We start from the raw sequence: 12,299 nt of genomic DNA on the forward strand, positions 1-12,299 counted from the left end.
TGCCATCAGGAAAGTCCCAGAAGTAGAATTTTAACCAGGCTCATGGTTGGCTGCATAGAATAAAGCCTACATTTTTTGTCCTCTTTTTCAGGTAGATGTCATCATGGAATTAAGTTCTGATCAATAAGGTGTTATGTATAATTACTTTGCAACCTCCAGGATGTGTCCTTGAAAGGAAAGGGGCTTCTCTTCTCTTTTCCATTTCCTCCTTCCTGCCAGACAGAATATGGATGTATAAGTTGGAGATGGAGAGGCCCTGTGGGACCATGAGGTAGTCCTAACAATGGAAGCCTGACACCCTAAAGAGCTGAAGCAACTCCGGACTATCTATCTCTAGAATTTTACTTAAGAAAGAAACCAACTTTTATCTAATTTAAGATGTTATGATGCTGATAATTTACATTTTTTTCTGTCACTCTTAGTCGAGCTTAATCTTAACTGACCTCATAGTCAAATATATCAGGAAAATTCTACATATATTTTCTCCTGCATTACTAGGAGATATTGACATTGTTGTTATTTGTTGTTCAGTCGCTCAGTCATGTCTGACTTTTTGCAACCCCACGACTGCAGTATGCCAGGCTTCCCTGTCCATCAGTGGCTCTCCCCAAGTCTGCTCAAACTCATGTCCACTGAGTCAGTGATGCCATCCAACCATCTCATCCTCTGTCATCCCCTTCTCCTCCTGCCTTCAATCTTTCCCAACATCAGGGGCTTTTCCAATAAGTCAGTTTTTGCATCAGGTGGCCAAAGTATTGAAGTTTCAGCTTCAGCATCAGTCCTTCCAATGAATACTCAGGACTGATTTCCTTTAGGATTGACTGGTTTGATCTCCTTGCAATCCAAGGGACTCTCAAGAGTCTTCTCCAACACCACAGTTCAAAAGCATCAACTCTTTGGTGCTCAACTTTCTTTATAGTCCAGATCTCACATCCATACATGACTACTGGAAAAACCATAGCTTTAACTAGACAGATTTTGTTGGCAAAGTAATGTCTCTGCTTTTCAATATGTTGTCTAGGTTGGTCATAGCTTTTCTTCCAAAGAGCAAGCGTATTTAATTTCATGGCTGCAGTCACCATCTGCAATGATTTTGGAGCCCAAGAAAATAGTCTGTCACTGTTTCCATTCCCAAGTGGTGGGACCGGATGCCCTGATCTTAGTTTTCTGAATGTTGAGTTTTAAGCCAGCTTTTTCACTCTCCTCTTTCAACTTCTTCAAGAGGTTTAGTTCCTCTTTGCTTTCTGCCATAAGGGTGGTGTCATCTGCTTGTCTGAGGTTATTGATATTTCTCCTGGCAATCTTGATTCCAGCTTGTGCTTCATCCAGCCTGGCATTTCACATGATGTACTCTGCATATCAGTTAAATAAGCAGGATGACAATATACAGCCTTGACCTACTCCTTTCCCAATTTTGAACCAATCCATTGTTCCATGTCCAGTTCTAACTGTTAGTTCTTGACCTGCATACAGGTTTCTCAGAAGGCAGGTAAGATGGTCTGGTATTCCCATCTCTTTAAGAATTTTCCACAATTTGTTGTGATCCACACAGTCAAAGTCTTTAGCATAGTCAATGAAGCAGAAGTAGATGTTCTTCTGGAATTCTCTTGCTTTTTCTGTAATCCAACAGGTGTTGGCAATTTGATCTCTGGTCCCTCTGCCTTTTCTAAATCCAGCTTGTACATCTGGAAGTTCTCAGTTCATGTACTGTTGAAGTCTAGCTTGGAGAATTTTGAGCATTACTTTGCTAGCATGTGAAATGAGTACAGTTGTGCGGTAGTTTGAATATTCCTTATAATTGCCCTTCTTTGGGATTGGTATATAAAGACTTTGAGAAGACATGCAGCAAAATGATATTTTGAATTTTGTTTAATCCTCTCTTCCCCAGTGGCTTTTTTTTATTAACACACTGCAAGGAGAGTTATTTTCCATCTTATTATTACACAGTGGAGGCCCCTGAATATAAATATAGTAGACTTCCATAACAATACAACTTTGCTAGCTTTGCTGCCATTTTAACAGCTAAGCTCTCCATATCCGTCATCCGTGTTCTGATGAAGATGTAACACCATACTTTATTCAGGGTGCTTTCAGGTGCACATTATGCTACCTGAACCCCAGAAGCAAAGAGGAGTGGGAGCATAATACTTCCACAGCCTGATTTAAGTCACTGCTTAAGTGATTAAGTTGTCAACAGACATTTCAGATATCTATCTACTGATTTCTGCCAACTCTGATGTCAAGAGCTTGTATTGAGCTTTTATGCATGTGTTTCTATAAAAGGTGGTCTCACTGTCTAAAATCTGTTTTTGGATCAAGAGGAATCAATGGACGACTTTATCATGAGCTGCCGCTGTAAGTCAGTCTGGTAACATGTCATCTAAGAGATACTCAAATTACAGTGTTGAGACTTAACCTCAGTTCTTCAATAAATATAGCTTTATCCAGACCAATAATGCATTTTATTTGAGGAATTTTAATATCTGGTGTTATAGAGAAGAATGTCTTTAAATAGTTCCACCAAGTGAAGTGAAGTGATAGCCACTCGGTTGTGTCCGACTCTTTGTGACCGCATGGACCATACAGTCCCTGGAATTCTCCAAGCCAGAATACTGGTGTGGGTAGCCGTTCCCTTCTCCAAGGGATATTCCCAACCTGGGGATTGAACCCAGATCTCCCACATTGCAGGCGGTTCTTTACCAGCTGAGCCACAAGGGAAGCCCAAGAATACTGGAGTGGGTAGCTGATCCCTTCTCCAAGGGATGTTCCCAACCCAGGAATCAAGCCGGGATCTCCTGCATTGCAGGCAGATTCTTTACCAGCTGAGCTACCAGGGAAGCTCAATAGATCCACAAGCTCATCAATATAACTGTTAAACTAATGTGAAGGTTCCTTGAGGGCCATGACTTATTTTTCTCTTTGGCCTGTTCAGTGACAAACATGAGGCGCAAAACAGAACTCAGTTATCACTCAGTGGGATGCAGGGGAAGCACCTGGGTTACCTTAACAAGCACAAAGGCAGTTTTGGACAAGCTCTATTTCAACACTTGTTTCAACAGTGCCTCCTTTTCTCTTCGTGAAATGGTTACAATATTTCCTTTTAACACTGTACAGAACCTGTTTTGGTTCCCCAAAACTTGAGCCAGTCTGGATGCACATGGACATGAGAGGCAGGAGCATTTTTAATTACTCTGATGTCCAAGTATTCTGTAATCTAATTAATGTAAATATTATACTGATGTTTTTAAAGCTGTTAACACCAGAAGTGCATTCAGAGAGATCTGCAGTATAGTCTGTTTGACCCCGATACCGGGGATGGTCCTGAGGAATGATAGTTTGCCTTCCTACATTTTTCTATAAGGATAACATTATTTTCTGTCACAGAAGAGTTTGTTTGGCTTTACAGGATGGGTGAACTTTGGGCATTACCTCTTTTGGAAATAGTGTTTTATGTTTAAAAAGATTTTTTTTTTCTTTCTTTTAAAAAAATATCTATTTATTTAACTGTGCCAGGTGTTAGTTGCAGCATGAGGGATCTTTATTTGTGGCATGCAAACTCTTAGATGCAGTATGTGGGCTCTAGTTCCCTGACCAGGGATCAAGTCCAGGCCCCCTGCATTGGGAACACAGAGTCCCAGTCACTGGACCCCCAGGGAAATTCCCTATGTTTAGGTTCTGATTTGCCACACAAACAAACAAAATCTCAAAGAACTGCAATTTTTCTTTGTCAATTCCATTAGAGAAGGATGCTGACTTTAATTCTTCCTTATTGAAGGAAAGGCTGCTTGGGGTGGGTTCTGCAGTAATTGTTAGAAATATCATTGAAGATAGGACCTTTATTGGGCTTGGAGAACTATCTGAAAACACTCACAGGTAGTTTCTGGAAATTAAATAGAAGATAATCTTGCCTAAACTATACCTGCATTGGAAGTGATTATACCACTGGACTTAGGGTATATTTCTATGGGTTATTCCCTGTGAAAATTCAAACTAGTTCAGGGTTAAAGGGCTTTCTCCTCTTGCCCCATTTAATCCATGTTTCAACTTCCTTGTTATAGTCTCAAGAGTATTTTGTGATTCTGAAACAGTCATTTTCAAACCTGAGTATGCATGAGGCTCATCTTTTTTAAGATTTATTCGTTTATTTTTGGCTGTGGCAGGTCTTTGTTGCTGCAGGCGGGCTTTCCCCAGTTGCAACGAGCGGGGCTCCTCTCTAGTTGCAGTGCTTGGGTTTCTCATTGCCGCGGCTTCTCTTGTTGCTGTGCGTAGCTTCTTGAGTTACTGAGCATGGACTCAGTAGCTATGGCACAGGGGCTGAGTTGTCCCGAGGCATGTGGGATCTTCCCGACCCAGGGATCAAATCCATGCCTGCTGCATTGACAGGCAAATTCTTTACACCAGTGAGCCACCTGTACCGAGCTATTACATAGCTCCAAGACTGGTCTCAGACCCCTGTAGAACTAGATGACCTGGAAAGGTATACCAGACAGGACGCCCAGCTATCTTGTTTTCCTAATTGAATGTTTTTACATTTTTCCCTGGCTGTCAAAGACCTAAATGTCCTTACCAGTAAAATGAGAGATTTGGACAAGCTGCTTTTCAGACCCTTCATTTCCAACATCCCATTACTCTGATTCCTTAGCCATTATCTGTATGTATGAGCAAAACTCATGGAATTATTTTGCTGGTATGTCAGAACTATTATAGTCATGTGTATTAGTTAAAATCAGCCATAGCTATGAGTGCATCCTCATGTAATCTGTATCTAATAATAAAATCAAACACAAATTCTGCCTCTCTTTCAGTTACCTTTAAGGTCTCTGTGTGTATATACATACTTGTAAATGAAAGTAGAACATGAGCATAGTTGGATTCCATATTTTAATTCACTGTCTTTACCAAATGCCCTATAGAATACCCTAGTAACATTGTCAGTATAAGTCAAGACAACATTGTGTAGATTTCACAGGAACTCTGAGAAGAGATGAATCAAGATTTCTCTAATTCTTTTTGAATTTATTTCTTTTCTCCTGTGTTAGGCTAAGCTCTAAACTTTGAAGCACTGGGGAAGAGGGACAGAGCCTCTTTAGTTTTGTGATTTAACAGATGTTTTTTGAATGAATAATTAAGCTACCTTTCCATTCTCTAAACATAGAACCCAAATATCCTAAAAAGCTGTCAACCTACTGAGTTTTTCTAAAAGCTACCGTATTTGAGGGTGTGAAATCATGAGTAATGATTATGATTATGTACAACTGATATTTTCTGAGGGTAAATATTTCTGCTTTGTAGATTTTATCAGGTAAAACCCCATTTAGTCTAGAAATCATCATGAAAACTTCTTTTTTATTCAAATTTGTTTATTTTCATTTGAATGGTCTCACTTGAACTAAAGCAATAATCCTGATGGTAAGACATAAAAACAATCACATTTCTTTGTTTTAGTCTTTCTTTTCTTTCATCCTAGTCATTTCTGTAGAAACAGAGACCAAAATGACTGGATAGCATTATGGAGGGTAAGAATTTCTGGTAAGAATACACCTACACAAATGTGCTGCAGGAAGAAGTCCATACCTGTTAGCCTCGTAACTCATGAGTTGATGAGTCATAAAAGAACATAGGACTACTGCTACTGAATGTTGAAAATTTATGTCCCAAATATATTTTTCTGCACCAATAACAAAACATGGATTCAAGGGGCAGAAACATTAAAGGCATAGATTTTATATACATATACATTTATATTTGTCTATACAGACGTACTGGGGCTACCCTGATGGCTCAGCAATAAAGAATCCACCTGCCATTGTAGGAGATGCAGGTTCAATTCCTGAGCTGGGAATATCCCCTGGAGGAGGAAATGGCAGCCCACTCCAGCATTCTTTTCTGGGAAGTCCCATAGACAGAGTAGCCTGGCAGGCTACAGTCCATGTATCAAGAAGAGTCAGGCAGGACTGAGCAATTGAGCACTCACTTACGCAGATATGCACATGTGCAGAGATGGTTGCAAGTGTTAGGTAGTTAGAATAGGAAACAGGAATCCAAAATGGCAGTGGCTAAAAGACAAGGAAGGGAAAAGCCCGCGAAAATAGAAGGAAGGTCAAAGGAAGGTCCAAGGACCAGAGTGAGGATCTCAGGTAGAACAAGCAGCACTCCTGGCTAGCCCAGTTTACATAGGGCAGGCCCAGGGGGGAGGAAAAACATATAAAAAGAGGAGCCAAAGGGCCAAGAGTCTCTCTCTCCCCTTTGTGTATGTGCTCTCTATCTCTCTGTCTCTCTCTGTCTCTCTCCGTCTCTCTCTCTTCTCTTCACGTCTTTTAGGTTGGCATGCCCCCACGACTCGAGGATGTATTTTCCTGCTATTTTCTAAATAAAATAGAGCTGTAACACGGAGCTGTAACACTGATCTGTCTAAGAGCTATAACACTGTCCAAGACCCGAGAGCTATAACACGGTTTGTCCAAGACCCGAGAGTTATAACACTATCTGTCCAAGACCTGAGAGCTATAACATGGTCTGTCCAAGACCTGAGAGCTATAACACGGTCTGTCTGAGATCTATGACACACCAAGGGCTCTAACGTCCATGGCGTCAAATTTTTGTTGAGACAAGACAGAACCGGAGAGAATACACTCGCCTGACACAAGTGAGGTGTGGGAGGTGGACATGGAGGATGAGATGATGAGAAATGATAATGTTAATGAACACCTTTTATGTATGAGCCAAATGACATTCATTCATTAGTTTTATCATCACAATAAATGATTTCCAGTAACACCATTTTACAGATGAAGAAAATGAGACTCAATAGAAAGTAGAGCCCAGTTTTGAAACAAGTTTTATCTGATTCCAAAGCTAATAAGACATGTGACAAGACGTCGCCTGTTGTCCCTGGACTGCAATGGGGGTTCTAGCCGAAAGTCCATATTCAGTGAGTATGTCCATGTTTTAAAATCAGAATGCTGCCTGGAGCCGACCACATTCTGCCAGAGCTTCAGGTAGCAGAATTGCTCCCAACACATATCTGATGCACCTCCCACCTCTGCTCCCCTCCCCACAACCCCCTTCCCTGGCAACTAAGAGGACTGAGGGAGGAAAGTGTGATTTTTCCTCTCCTCAGAGCTAATGGAAAGGGAAAGGGGGGCGGAAATAATTTCTTCTAAAGGTTGAGGGCCTGCAGGAAGAGAGGACCAACATTTTTATTCCCATAATGGAATTTAGTTCAAAAATTGACATGTTGGCCAGTATGTGATCCGAATAGGGGCAAAGAGATCTGGGGAGAGAGGGCATAGTGACATCCAAGGACCACTCTACCTGTGACCTGTCCGTTTCCATTGGAGGATGGATCCCCTGTGTGACTGCTGACCTCACAGTTTGTGAAAGGTGAAAACCGAGGTTATGGTTTGAGTAGTGTCAGCAGTGTGGAGAAGGCAATGGCAACCCACTCCAGTGCTCTTGCCTGGAGAATCCCAGGGACGGGGAGCCTGGTGGGCTGCCGTCTATGGGGTCACACAGAGTCGGACACGACTGAAGCGACTCAGCAGCAGCAGTGTCAGCAGTGTGTGTACAGGTGCGTTTTGGAGAGCGGGGTGATGGCAAAGAGGCGCATGCATTGGAAGTAAATGCCATCACTGGGGGTCACCGAGAATAGATGTCTAGACCTGGCCAGGGCCTAAGCGAGTTGCACCAGAATAAGCTCCCTCCCCACCACGTCTACAAGGGATGTTGAGGCCTCCTCATCAGCTATGTAAACACCAAACAGAAGTATAGTCATAATCAAGAAGAGGTCTGCAACTCTGCGCCTCCCTCCCACCCCGACCTGAAACGCAGCTAGAAGAGGGAAGAGGAGATGGATACAGATGGAGCCATGGTCCCGTCAGGCAGATCTAGCCTAAGCTGGAGGAAGGAGATGAACTTTGAATCAGGTTTGAGAATAGGATTAAATCTGAAAATGCCAGAATTAGACTGTGTTAATAATCAAAATAGGTTGAAATTTGTAAAACTAAAACCTGCTGAAGTGTTATTAAAGAAGCCAGTCCTAGAGGGAAAGATTGGGGGGATGGGGTCATTTAGCACAAATGCCAGGAGAGTTATAGGAAAATAGAAAACTTTTGTATTTAAATGCTCTTCCCAATGAAAGTTCAGCATCATCACCAAACCATTTTTTTCCTCTTAAGTGATCCTGATAAAGGCAGTGAGACAGAGGCATATCTGCAGCACCTCAGGGCCCTTCTTAAGACATCCCCAAAGAACTGAGGCCCCTCAAAGCTGCTAAGAAAGTGTAGCTATTTCTCTTAGGTACTTATCCCTTAGGTGTTCCTGCCTCTGTTGAACATACACCTCCCATTAATCTGACTTGATGAGAAAGTTCCTGGCTGCCTCTCTTTATCACAGGTCTGAGATGGAGACTGAAGCCCCCAGCTCCTCTGCAGGACCAGTAGATCAAATGCTTTAAAATACTGTCAGATTCAGGGAGTCTTGAATCTTTAAATGGCAGGTTTAGGCATTGTACCTTTGGAAGACATGCCACTCAAAAATTTGCCCTGCTCTCCTCTCCCTGATCCTATACCCCCATGTATTCACAGAGATTCCTGAGTTTTTAAGGAACAGTCAGTTCAATTGCTCAGTCATGTCCGACTCTTTGGGACCCCATGGACTGTAGCACGCCAGGCCTCCCTCTCCATCACCAACTCCCGGAGTCTACTCAAACTCATGTCCATTGAGTCAGTGATGGCAGCCAACCATCTCATCCTCTGTCGTCCCCTTCTTCTCCTGCCTTCAATCTTTCCCAGGATCAAGGTCTTTTCAAATGAGTCGGTTCTTCACATCAGGTGACCAAAGTATTGGAGTTTCAGCTTCAGCATCAGTCCTTCCAATGAATATTCAGGACTGATTTCCTTTAGGCCTGAGGGAGCAGTATCTGTATCTAATTTAAGTTTGTTGAATCAGTGACCATTGTGGTAGCTTGTATCACTGCCTCCCATTCACTACCCCTTCCTGTGTCCATATCTTTTGCCACAGACATTACAATTCTTCCCTCTAGGGAGCAGAGTATATTTTCCCACCCCTTGACCTTAGATTTAGTCATGTTATTTGCCTTGAACAATGGAATGACAGGGAAAGGAGCCCAGGCTTAAGAGGCATTGAATATTGGCTCTCACAGACATGTGAGTCACGTAGTTTTTAAGCCACTGAATTTTGTGATGGGGTTTATAATGCACTAAAAAATCACAGCAAACTGTAGAAAATTCTTAAAGAGATGGGAATACCAGACCACCTGACCTGCCTCCTGAGAAATCTGTATGCAGGTCAAGAAGCAACAGTTAGAACTGGACATGGAACAACAGACTGGTTCCAAATTGGGAAAGAAGTATGTCAAGGCTGTATATTGTCACCCTGCTTATTTAACTTATATGCAGAGTCCATCATGAGAAACGCTGGGCTGGATGAAGCCCAAGCTGGAATCAAGATTTCCTGGAGAAATATCAATAACCTCAGATATGCAGATGACACCACACTTATGGCAGAAAGCGAGGAAGGACTAAACAGCCTCTTGATGAAAGTAAAGGAGGAGAGTGAAAAAGTTGGCTTACATCTCAACATTCAGAAAACTAAGATCATGGCATCTGGCCCCATCACTTCATGGCAAATAGATGGGGAACAGTGGAAACAGTGACAGACTTTATTTTGGGGGGCTCCAAAATCACTGCAGATGGTGACTACAGCCATGAAATTAAAAGGCACTTGCTCCTTGGAAGAAAAGTTATGACCAACCTAGACAGCATATTAAAAAGTAGAGACATTGCCAACAAAGGTCTGTCTAGTTGAAGCTGTGGTTTTTCCAGTAGCCATGTATGGATATGAGAGCTGGACTATAAAGAAAACTGAATGCTGAAGAATTGATGCTTTTGAACTGTGGTGTTGGAGAAGACGCTTGAGATTCCCTTGGACAGTAAGGAGATCCAACCAGTCCTTCCTAAAGGAAATCAGTCCTGAATATTCATTGGAAGGACTGATGCTGAAGCTGAAACTCCAATACTTTGGCCACTTGATGCAAAGAACTGACTCCTTTGAAAAGACCCTGATGCTGGGAAAGATTGAATGCGGGAGGAGAAGGGGACAACAGAGGATAAGATGGTTGAATGGCATCACTGACTCAATGGACATGAGTCTGAGTAAACTCCCGGTGTTGGTGATGGCCAGGGAAGCCTGGCGTGCTGCAGTCCATGGGGTGGCAAAGAGTCGGACACAACTGAGCTGAACTGAACTGAAAAAACTAAGTGATACTATCATTTTTCTAGTACAGTGAAGAAATGTGGTAGAAATTAAACAAGGTCACTGTATTGAAAGGTGATGAAGACCCCTTCCCCCAACACACACACACACACACACAACTGCACACACACACACTGCTTCTCTGCCCTGTCTCCTCCCACAGGACTGTTTGACTTCATGGACTTGGAGTCCACTCTGCAGTCTCTCTCTCTCTCTCTCTTCCTGTCAGACACACTTGAACCTACAGTTCTCTTGTTTCATACTTGCCAAGGCAACAGGAAATGCCACTTTAGTCTTATACCTAAGATGGGGGTCTCCATCACAAAGGACCCAAAATCCTATAACAAGGAAATTTTTTTAAATGCTTGTGCAGATCAATAAGTGCTTAATTTCTCTCATTTGGTTTGATCCTTGTTGGAGACATCATCAGTCAGATAGCTAAGAGGACCAGGGGGACCTGGCATTTAGAAGTCCTAAAACAGAACCTCTTCTGTTCATTATTTCTGTTGCAAAATTCTTCCTGTATTCCAACTGAAGAAACCTGGGCACTCTTGAAAGCAGCTTCTTTTTGTGTCTTGAAAGGAAAATGTTTACATTTCACAATGACTCATCTTTTGGAAGAATCTCCAGTTTTTTCGTGGAAAAGGAGTAGTTATATTTTGTTAGAAGAGGGATATAAAAATTGATTTTGGAGAAACTAAAAGTGGTAGTTAAAAGCATATGTATATTGCATTTCTTTAAAAATCACATAAAAATACATTAACTTATTCTTAGTTCAGAACTCAGAGATTTAATTGCTCCCTAATCTTAGCTTCAACTGATACCAACTTACTCTAGTACAAACTCAAGACATCATTTTCTGAGAGAACTTGGACATTCTTCAATAAGATCACTATTTCACCTAACATTAGTCTTTTCTTCAGTTAAAACTTTATTTTTTCCTCATATCTCTAAAGAACCAAATTATTTAGTATAGACATCAGGCCATTCTATTTATTACTAGAATTCCCCTCTTAAATTTATTGAAAGCCATTTTTCTCCATAGTCTGTGTCTCATAAGAACCTCATGAGCTATATGTATACATAGAAAAAAAAAATGTGAGTTATCATTTTCCCTATCAGTTTTATAACCAGTAAAACATAATATTGATAGTCATATATTTTAACTGTAAAAATGTATTAAAGTTTTTAAAAAACTATGAGATTTTCTAGCCTTCCTTTAATGTAACTGGTATTTTTAAAAATGAGTTTAAATCTATGTATCATGTGTTACATATGGTCCAAACATTTGTTAAGGGCATGGTGACACCTCACCTCTAGATAAGAAGTATCTTAAGCCACGAGCTTCCGGACTGAGTAAGGTCACCTTGTGAGTCCACTGCGTACCTCTGAAGAGAACGTTAAAAACCCTCTCAGGAATGCCGTCCTTTTACGCACCCTTGAGTGGTTTAGGATTAACATCTCCACCCCTCAAGCTGTGCCCCCGGAAGCTACCACCTCTCGCCAGTCAGCTGTGCAGGTCCTTGCCCTCTCCATAGAAGGCAGAGACAGGAGGCTTTGGTGCCACGGGCAGCTGATCGTCCCCTGTGCGGAAGCAGCTCATCTGCTCTGCTGCGGGAGAGCCCAGACATTCCGAGAGAAGCAGGGGCAAGCAACGGACAGAAAGCCCGGGCTGAACTTGATCCTGGCTCCATCTGTCCAGTGTCTGCACCCCTCATTACAGAAGTGACTCAATTCTCTTTAAAACACATAAAAATATGTCTCTCTTTGAGTTACAGAAACAGAGGATGTGTCTAGAGCCTAACACTACTTTTGGTCACTCCATGAGCACTCCAGTGTCAGGGAGCCAAGGAGGGTGGGCTTCCAGAGTCAGGCAGCCCCTAGAGAATGGGGACACCAACATGCACTCTCCTGAGATGTCCATTCTCTGGAGCTTTGGGGGAAGCAGGGATGCCATCGTTGCCCTAGCACCACTTAAATTTCACCTGTTTCTTTTCTTTACAAATTATAGAAAAACTACTATA

Source organism: Dama dama, chromosome 5 (genome assembly GCF_033118175.1).
Source record: "Dama dama isolate Ldn47 chromosome 5, ASM3311817v1, whole genome shotgun sequence".
NCBI classification, from domain to species: Eukaryota; Metazoa; Chordata; class Mammalia; order Artiodactyla; family Cervidae; genus Dama; species Dama dama.